Source organism: Callithrix jacchus, chromosome 17 (genome assembly GCF_049354715.1).
Source record: "Callithrix jacchus isolate 240 chromosome 17, calJac240_pri, whole genome shotgun sequence".
Classification (NCBI taxonomy): domain Eukaryota; kingdom Metazoa; phylum Chordata; class Mammalia; order Primates; family Cebidae; genus Callithrix; species Callithrix jacchus.
The window spans coordinates 47470382-47480631 of record NC_133518.1 but is presented as its reverse complement, the minus strand read 5'-3'; the positions used below and the strand labels follow the sequence as shown (position 1 = coordinate 47480631).

The 10250-nt window shown below is 43.6% G+C and overlaps 2 pseudogenes; both read right to left on the bottom strand.

Moving 5' to 3' along the window:
• On the bottom strand, positions 1-1387 carry LOC100389971 (elongation factor 1-alpha 1 pseudogene; annotated as a pseudogene).
• A 445-nt stretch (positions 1388-1832) lies between these two features.
• On the bottom strand, positions 1833-3238 carry LOC108588848 (heterogeneous nuclear ribonucleoprotein A1-like; annotated as a pseudogene).
• Between the last annotated feature and the right edge of the window lie 7012 nt (positions 3239-10250).

The window sequence follows — 10250 nt, the reverse complement described above, 5'->3', positions numbered from 1 at the left end:
TATTAGGGATAATATTTATTTAGCTTTCTGAGCTTTCTGGGTAGTGTTGGTGTCCTTGCTGGAGGACAAGACCTCCAGCAGCACCTTCTTGTCCACTGCTTTGATGACACCTACAGCAACTGTCCATCGCATATCATGAATAGCAAAGCAACCCAGAGGTGGATAGTCCAAGAAGCTCTCAACACACATGAATTTGCCAGGAAACATATCAATGATGGCAGCATCACCAGTCTTCAAGAATTTAGGGCCATCTTTTAGCTTTTTAACAGAATGGCGATCAATCTTTTCTTTCAGTTCAGCAAACTTGCATGCAATGTGAACCGTGTGGCAATCCAGTACAGGGGCATAGCCAGCACTGATTCGTTCAGGATGATCACCTGAGCCATAAAGCCAGCTCCTTCCATTGGTGGGTAATTTTTGCTGTCATCACCAACATTGCCATGATGAACATCCTTGACTGACACATTCTTGACATTGAAGCCCACATTGTCCCCAGGAAGAGCTTCACTCAAAGCTTCAGAGCTCATTTTGACAAATTTTACTTCAGTTGTAAAGGTGACCACCATACCGGGTTTGAGAACACCAGTCTCCACTCAGCTAACAGGAGTAGTACCAATACCACCAATTTTGTAGACATCCTGGAGAGGCAGGTGCAAGGGCTTGTCAGTTAGATGAGTTGGTGGTAGGATGCAGTCCAGAGCCTCAAGCAGTGTGGTTCCATTGGCATTGCCATCCTTGTGGGTGACCTTCCATCCCTTGAACCAAGGCATGTTAGCACTTGGCTCCAACATGTTGTCACCATTCCAACCACAAAATGGCACAAATGCTACTGTGTCAGGGTTGTAGCCAATTTTCTTAATGTAAGCACTGACTTCCTTAACGATTTCCTCATAGCTCTTCTGGCTGTAGGGTGGCTCAGTGGAATCCATTTTGTTAATACCAACAATTATTGTTTCACAACCAGTTTGTAAGCCAGCAAGGCATGCTCTCAGGTCTGCCCATTCTTGGAGATACCAGCTTCAAATTCACCAACACCAGCAGCAACAATCAGGACAGTGCAGTCAGCCTGAAATGTCCCTGTAATCATGTTTTTGATGAAGTCTGTATCCTGGGGCATCAATGATAGTCATGTAGTACTTGCTGGTCTCAAATTTCCACAAGGAGATATCAATGGTGATACCATGTTCATGCTCAGCTTTCAGTTTATCCAAGACCCAGGCATGCTTGAAGGAGCCCTTTCCCATCCCAGCAGCCTCCTTCTCAAAATTTTCAATGGTTCTCTGTTGATGCCACTGAATTTGTAGATCAGATGGCCAGTAGTGGTGAACTTGCCCAAATCTATGTGTCCAATAACGACAATGTTGATATGAGTCTTTTTCTTTCCCATTTTTGCCCGTAGGGTTAGTTTTCACAACACATCTTTTCTAGTGGCAAACCTGTTGCAAAAAAGCAATTATTAAATTTTTAATCCCCTCATTACCACCAGAATTGATCCTTCATGTTTAATTAATTTAGTAAGCTATTAATCATCTCTGGGTTAAAATACATTGTGGAAACATATTCAGATCACTTTTGCAATCTTTCATTACATATATTTTATAATCAAGTTATTTTTTCTCCCCCAAGTGCCACCCTCCCCAGTCAAGTGATTTCTGAAAAAGAACTTTCTTTGAAATGGAGTCTTCCTCTTGTCACCCAGGCTGGAGTGGAAATGAGCCTGGGAATCAACAACACGGGTGCAAAAAAAAAAAAAAAACAAACTACATTTAAACCCTTTGTTGGAATCCTTTACACTTTCCACAGAACAGAAACTAAAATAACCTGTTATACAATTAGTCACAAATACAGTCCTCGAATTTTTTTGCCCATACACAGGCATATTTGTCTAAAACATGCCTTTGTAGCAGGTAGGCCCTGCCATCACTGTGCGTGGCTGAGTTCACAAATCTGTTGTAACCTGTAGCTTCCCTGTCATTTCTCTGGCTCTCCTCGCTTGATAAGCTTAGTTTCCTAATTAAATCTGCCCCTGCCATAACTACTGCTGCTACTGGAACTTCCATAGCTACCTTGGTTTCATGGTTTGGCAAAGTATTGGCCTCCACCACCATAGGGGCCAGAGTTTCTGCCTCCAAAGTTTCCTCCCTTCATGGGTCCAAAATCTGAAGACTGATTGTTGTAATTGCCAAAATCATTATAGCTTCCACCACCTCCAAAATAGCTTCCACCATTACCAAATCCATTATAGCCATTATTGCCATCATATCCACCACCACCATGGCTGCCACCAAAGCCACCATGGCCATTGAAGTTTTCTCCACAACCAAAGTGGTCATTCCCATTGAAACCACCTCCACAACCACCATCACATTGTTATGACCATTCACAGTATGGTATTTCTGAATGGAAATCATAAGATAACCATTATCTTGGTTAAGATAGTGGATAACCAGGAAGTCATGGTCGTCAAAGGTTGCAAAGGCAAAGCCCCTTTTCTTGGCACTGCCTCTGTCAGTCATGATTTCAATCACTTCAATTTTTCCATACTGTTCAAAATAATCTCTTATGTGATATTCCTCGCATAAGAGATTATGTGAAGTGTCTTTTTTTTTTTTTTTTTTTTTGAGAAGGAGTCTTGCTCTTGTTGCCCAGGCTGGAGTGCAATGGCATGATCTGGGATCACTGCAACCTTTGCCTCCCAGGTTCAAGGCCTCAGCCTCCTTAGTATCTAGGATTACAGGTGCCAGCCATCACATCCAGCTAATTTTTGTATTTTTAACAGAGACAGGGTTTCACCATGTTGGCCAGGCTGATCTCAAACTCCTGACCTCGTGATCTGCCCTCCTCAGCCTCCCAAAGTACTGGGATTACAGGCATGAGCCACTGCACCCAGCCCAGTGTCTTCTTAATGTCACCAACATATATCTTTTCCACAGTTAAGTGGGTACCTGGTCTTTGAGAATCTTTTCTTGAGACGGCTCTCTTTGGTTCCACAACTCTTCCATCCACTTTGTGTGGCCTTGCATTCATGGCTACATCCACCTCTTCCACAGTGGCATATGTGACAAACCCAAAGACCCTGGAGCTCTTTGTTTGGATCTCTCATTGCCACACAGTCCATGAGCATTCCGCATTGCTCAAAATGGCTCCTCAAGCTCTCATCGGTTGTTTTAAAGCTCAACCCTCCAATGAATAGCTTCCTCAGCTGTTCAGGCTTTTTAGGAGACTCTGACTTAGACATGACCGCAGGGAGAAGAGAGGTTAACAATGCTTCCTCAGTGGCATCCACAAGCAGAAAGTTTCTGTTCTATACATTTCTGCCGTATAGTAAACTTACTGTGAACACTTAGACACTGTGATTATGTCCCACTGGATTTTGTCCTTAGGTAGACTAAAAATGCTGTCTGTAGACCAAGGGCCAACAATTTAATGTAAATGTGGGGTGGTGGGGAGGCAAGACCAAATGTAATAAAAACAACAGTTTAGGCTTTATGGTGAGTGGTGAACTGATATTTGGCCTCCCTGTTGGGAAGGATGGAGGTTGTAACAAACAGGAGGGCTCATACCAAGTATAAAATAGGCAACCGCTTCTCAAAGTCTGCTGATTAGCCCCACACTGGCTAGTATTACTAAATCTTTTTTCTTTTTTCCTTCCAGATTTTTTTTTTTTTTTTTTGAGACGGAGTTTCGCTCTTGTTACCCAGGCTGGAGTGCAATGGCATGATCTCAGCTCACCACAACCTCCACCTCCGGGTTCAGGCAATTCTCCTGCCTCAGCATCCTGAGTAGCTGGGATTACAGGCATGCGCCACCACGCCCAGCTAATTTTTTGTATTTTTAGTAGAGACGGGGTTTCACCATGTTGACCAGAATGGTCTCGATCTCTTGACCTCGTGATCCACCCACCTCGGCCTCCCAAAGTGCTGGGATTACAGGCCTGAGCCACCGTGCCCGGCCCCATAAATCCAGATTTTTATGTGAAGTTTCCTGATGTTTTTATTTTATTTTATTTTTGAGACAAGATTTCACTCTGTCACCCAGGGTGGAGTGCAGTGGCACAATCTGAGTTCTCTGCAGCCTCAATCTTCCAGACTCAAGAGATCTACCTGCCTCAGCCTCCAAGTACCTGGGACTACAGTCACATGCTACCACACCTGGCTAATTTTTTTTTTTTTTTGGTAGAGACAGGGGTTTCTCCGTGTTGGCCAGGCTGGTCTTGAACACCTGATCTCAAGTGATTTGCCTGCCTTGGCCTCCCAAAGTGCTGGCATTACAGGTGTGAAACACTGTGCCCTGGCTCAAGCTTTCCTTTTAATTAAGGATTTCTTCTGGCTACTGAGTTTACTGTTGGTTAAGTCTTTAGAACTTTCAGAATTGCTACATTTGCAGAGAGCCACCTTGCTCAAAGTTAGGTTCCCTCCCAGGCCCATATACAATTGCTGATCAAAGTGAAAGTCTAAGAGGCCAGGCATGGTGATTCATGCCTATAACTAGCACTTTGAGAGCCACGGGGGTGTGGATGGCTTGAGCTCAGGAGTTTGAGACTAGCCTGGGCAATATGGCAAAACCCTGTCTCTAAAACAATAGAAAAATTACCCAGGTGTGGTGGGATGTGCCTATAGTCCCAGCTACATGGGTGGCTAAGGTGGGAGGATGGCTTGAGCCCAGGAGGCAGAGGTTACAGTGAGCCAAGATCACCCCACTGCACTCCAGTAACCTGGGCAACAGAGCCAGATGCTGTCACCAAAAACAAACAAGCTAAAAAATAACAACCTCAGAGTGAAGGTGTAAGATAAGAGCTTGACCATCTTAGCTCCATCTTAGCCCAACTTGGGACAACTCTAAAAGTCAATTCTAACATCCCAGACTCCCTATATAATCTGCATAATCTCTCTCTGCCCAATCCTGCTTCCTTCCCTCTCTGTTCCACGAGTGTTAATCCCAAAGGCACTCCTTAATAAATAACCTGCCTGTTAACTTTTGTTTCATAATTTGCTTCCCAGGAATCCAAGCTATGACAGTTGCTGGCAGGAGTGAGGTCTGAGAAAGCAAGCACTAAAATGGGGTGTTGGAATATGATCACTAGCTGCCCACCTGACAATGAGGACCCCTATCACAAGATTACAGCCCAAATTGTTAAAACTTTCATGCATGGTCAATTGAATTGGTACACCAGTAAAAAGAGTATATATTTAGATATATGATATATTAGGCATTTCAGAAATATAGGGGAAATAGCAACTATAAGGATGATGGAATTGGGTGGTACTATGGACTGAAATATGTCCCCCAAAATATGTATGTTGAAACCCTAGTCCCCTATGTAATTATATTTGGAGATAGGTCTTTTAAGAGATAATTAAGGTTAAATTAGGTCATATGGTTGGGGCTCTCCTCTGATAGGACTAGTGGTCTTGTAAGAAGAGAAAGAGATCTCTCACTCTCTCTCTCTCTTTCTGCATGCATGCCAAGGAAAGACCATGTGTGAGGACAAAGCAAGAAAGTAGCTATCTTCAACACAGGAAGAGAGCCCTCACCAGGAACGAAGTCAGCTGGCACTTTGAAGTTGGACTTCCTAGCCCCTCAAACTGTGAGAAATAAATTTATGTTCTTTAAACCTCCCAGTGTATGGTATTTTGTTATAACAGCTCAAACTGACTAAAGCAGACCAAGACTATTGTTTAACCAGATTAATGCACTAGAAAAAAGATAATGAAAAGTTGAGCATGATTAATCACCTATTGGTTCATTGAGAATGATTAATCACCAAGTGAAAACTTGAGGGTCTACTTAGTGCTCAAAAAGTGGCTCTCATCTCCAGCAGTGGGGATACAGAATAAGCTAAAATATAAACTTAGAGGAGCTAAGCTCCAAAGAAGATTAACTTGCCAGTCAAGATAGGTATATCAAGTTAAGGTCAGGGCCCTAGTTGGGAAAGAATGGGGCTTGACACATCAGATGAGGACATTCCCAGAAGTGGCCCATCCTCTCTGCACCATTGCTTAGAGATGGTGCAGAAACCTCTCCCCATCAAGACAACAAGTATCGTCTGGGTGCAATGGCTCACACCTGTAATCTCAGCACTTTGGGAGGCTGAGGTGGGAGGATCACCTGAGACCATAAGTTTGAGACCACCCTGTGAAACAGAGAGACCTTATCTCTACAAAAAATTTAAAAATTAGCCAGGCATGGTGGCACACATATGTGTTCTTAGCTACACAGGAGGCTGAGGCAGGAGGGTTGCTTGAGTCCAGAAAATCAAGGATGCAATGAGCCGTGTTTGCACCACTGCACTCCAGCCTAGGCAACAAAGTGTGACCCTGTCTCCAAAAATAAATAGATAGATAGATAGATAGATAGATAGATAGATGATAGATAGATAGATAGATAGATAGATAGATAGATAGATAGGCCAGGAGTGATGGCTCACGCCTGTAATCCCAGCACTTTGGGAGGCTGAGGCGGGCAGATCACCCGAGGTCAGGAGTTCAAGACCAGCCCGACCAACGTAGTAAACCCCGTCTCTACTAAAAAAAATACAAAAATTAGCTGGGCATGGTGGTGGCCACCTGTAATCCCAGCTACTCAGGAGGCTGAGGCAGGAGAATTACTTGAATCTGGGAGGTGGAGGATGCAGTGAGCCAAGATCATGCCACTGCACTCCAGCCTGAGTGACAAAACACTCCATCTCAAAAAAACAAAAACAAAACAAAACAGTACTGTTGGAGGAATGGTGGAAATTAGTGCCACTCTGCTATGGTTTAAATGTGTTCCCCAAGAAGTATATGTTGAAAACTTAATCCCCAATGCAATAATGTTGGGAGATGAAGCCTAATGAGAAGTGATTAAGCCATGAGGTCAGAGTGAGTGAATTAATGCTATTATCTTGGTAGTGGTTTTCTTATAAAACGAGGAGTTTGGATCCTTTTTACTCTCTCTCTCTCTCTTGCATTTCCACCTTCCACCATAAAATGAGGCAGCAAGAAGGCCTTGCCATATACCAGCCTCTTGATTTTGGACTTTCCAGCTTCTAGAACTGTAAGAAATACATTTCCGTTCATTGCAAAATCACCCATTCTGGCCAGGCTCAGTGACTCACACCTGTAATCATAATCCCATCTCTTTGGGAGGCTAAGACAGGAGAGTTGTCTGCAAAGTTGGAAGTACAGGTCCCCAAAATGAGTGCAGTTTTACCAGAGAATACAGCAAGACTTCCACTGAGCTACAAGGTATGGCTCTATCAGCCTGGGCCCTTTGTGTTCTTTGTGTCCAGGGATAGCAGGCGAAAAAAGTCTTCATTGGCATCAGGGAAAGATTATATAGCAGAATCATGGAAGGCCTGAGGTTTAGGTAATTTAACTGGGTACCTTCTGATGTACAATTTTTTTCAATTTTGACTATAAACCGACAAGTATAGCAACCTCAGCTTGAGAAAGAAATAGGGACTAGGGGTTCATACCCTTCAAAGAAGAGGGTCTGGGTCATGCCACAAGGTAAGCCTCTGAGGTGATAGCTCAAGGTAAGGGAATCTAAACTGGATAGAGGACAAGGGAGACAATGAGTATCAGTTGTATCCCTGAGATTAGTGGCAATAAGAGCTATAGTTTGTTCCATTAATCTTACTTTTCTAAATGTCCTACAGAAAAAAGAGGTCCATCCTAATGCTGGTATTGCTGCTTCTAGAAAATATATGAAGGCATAGATCTGAACAGAACAAGACAACGGTGGACACTGTGATTGCTGCTCAGATCCTGCTTCGATGAAGGATTATCCTAACTTCTGGGAATGCTATTAGCTTCTTCAGGGATTGCCTCAGATGCAGAGAGACAGGTCCCTTCCCAAGATGACTCATATCCAGTGATTACTGTCAGAATAAAAAGGCCTGATTGACAGGGAGCAGATGGGGTATAGGGGCTGACGCCTGTAATGCCAGCACTTTGGGAGGCTGAGGAGGGCAGATCACCCGAGGTCAGGAGTTCAAGACCAGCCTGACCAACATGGTAAACCCTATCTCTACTAAAAAAAAAAAAAATACAAAAATTAGCCAGGCATGGTGGTGGCCACCTGTAATCCCAGCTACTCAGGAGGCTGAGGCAGGAGAATTACTTGAACCTGGGAGGTGGAGGATGCAGTGAGCCGATATCATGCCACTGCACTCCAGCCTGAGTGACAAAGCACTCCATCTCAAAAAAACAAAAAGAAAACAAAACAAAACAGTACTGTTGGAGAAATGGTGGAAATCCTAGCACTTTTGGAAGTCAAAGACAGGCAGATTACATGAGGTCAGGAGTTTGAGACAAGCCTGGTCAACATGTCAAAACCCTATCTCTACTAAAAATACAAAAAATAGCTGGGCATGGTGGCGCACGTCTGTAATCCCAGCTACTCAGGAGGCTGAGGCACAAGAATTGCTTGAGCCTGGGAGGCAGAGGTTGCATTGAGCCAAGATCACACCACTGCTCCCTAGACTATATGACAGAGCAAGACTGGCTGTAAAATAAAATTTAAATTTATAAAGACCTGACCATCCCCAATTTGGGAGAATTTTGAGGGACCATTTCTGTTCCAGAACTTTCTGTGAGGTCAGCTGAGGCTAACATTGGGCTTACAATCCAACATAACTTCTCTGTTGGTTCAATTCTGCTTCCTTCCCCTCTTCTCCACAGATGTTGATACCAAGGGCACTTCCTCTCAGAATCTGCTTTCCCCAGGACCCAATTTGAGATATCCATTTTATATCCTTATAATAGATTATGATGTATCTATTAAAAGATACAATACTTCCATATTACCTATTGGCTTAGAAAGAAACCCAAAGTACATTAAGTTCAACAAAATCAGGTTAATATAAACTAGGAAAAAGTTTGGATACATACTTTAGTGTTAACAGTGAGTACGTGCTGGGTAAGGTGGTGCACTCCTGTAATCCCAGCACTTTGGGAGGCCAAGGCAGATAGATTGCTTGAGCCCAGAAGTTTCAGAGCAGCCTGGGTAACATGGCAAAACCCCATCTCCACAAAAAATTAGCTGGGCATGCTAGCATGTGCCTGTAGCCTGTGGTTCCATCTACCTGGAAGGCTGAGCTGGGAGAATTATCTGAGCCCAGGAGGTCTAGGTTTCAGTGAGCAATGATCATGTTACTGCACTCCATCCTGGGCGACAGAGTGAGACCCTGTTTCAAAAAACAAAAGAAATAAACAACAACGAGTATTTCTGGATAATGCTTTTTATTTTCCTTTAATTTTTTAGACAGAGTCTCTCTCTGTCATTCAGACTGGAGGGCAGTGGTGTGATCTCAGCTCACTGCAACCTCTACCTTCTGGGTTCAGGCAATTCTCCTGCCTCAGCCTCCTGAATAGCTGGGGCTATGGGCGCCCACCACCACACCTGGCTAATTTTTGTATTTTTAGTAGAGCCAAGGTTTCACCATGTTGGCCAAGCTTGTGTCGAACTCCTGACCTCAAATGATCCACCTGCCTCAGCTTCCCTAAGTGCTAGGATTATAGGCATGAGCCACTTCACCTGGCCTTTTTGTTTTCCTTTCTACAAATTTCCTGTTTTGTTTTTCAGACAGGATCTCACTCTGTCACCCAGGCTGGAGTGCAACAGCACCATCTCAGCTCATTGAAGCCTCTGCCTCCCAGGCTCAAGTGATCCTTTCACTGCTGTCTCCTGAGTAGCTGGGACCACAGGTGTGCACCACCACGCTGAGCTAATTTTGTATTTTGGGTGGAGATGGGGTTTTGCCATGCTGCCCAAGCTATCTCCAACTCCTGGACTCAAGTAACCCACCCACTTTAGCCTGCCAAAGCGCTGGGATTACAGGCATGAGTCACCTCGCTGGACCTAAATTTCCTGTGTTTTCTGAACTTGTATATTTAGCATGTGTTATTTTTATATTCAAAAAGTACAGCCAAGAGATTTTCATTTTGGAAAATCAACCTTATAGTGAATCGATGAATAGACAGTCTCTTAAACAACTGGCATAGTAAATTGGTATAAACATTCTAGAAAATAATTCCACCATATATGAAGATCCTTGATTCCCAGTAATCTTACTTTAAGGAAATTATTCTGAAAAAATACTAAAATAGAATTAAATATTTATTTATTTATTTTGAAGATGGAGTCTTGCTCTGTCACCCAGGCTGGAGTGCAGTAGTGTAATCTCTGCTCACTGCAACCTCCACTGCCTGAGTTCAAGCAATCCTCCTACCTCAGCCTCCCGAGTAGCTGGGACTACAGGCACGCCA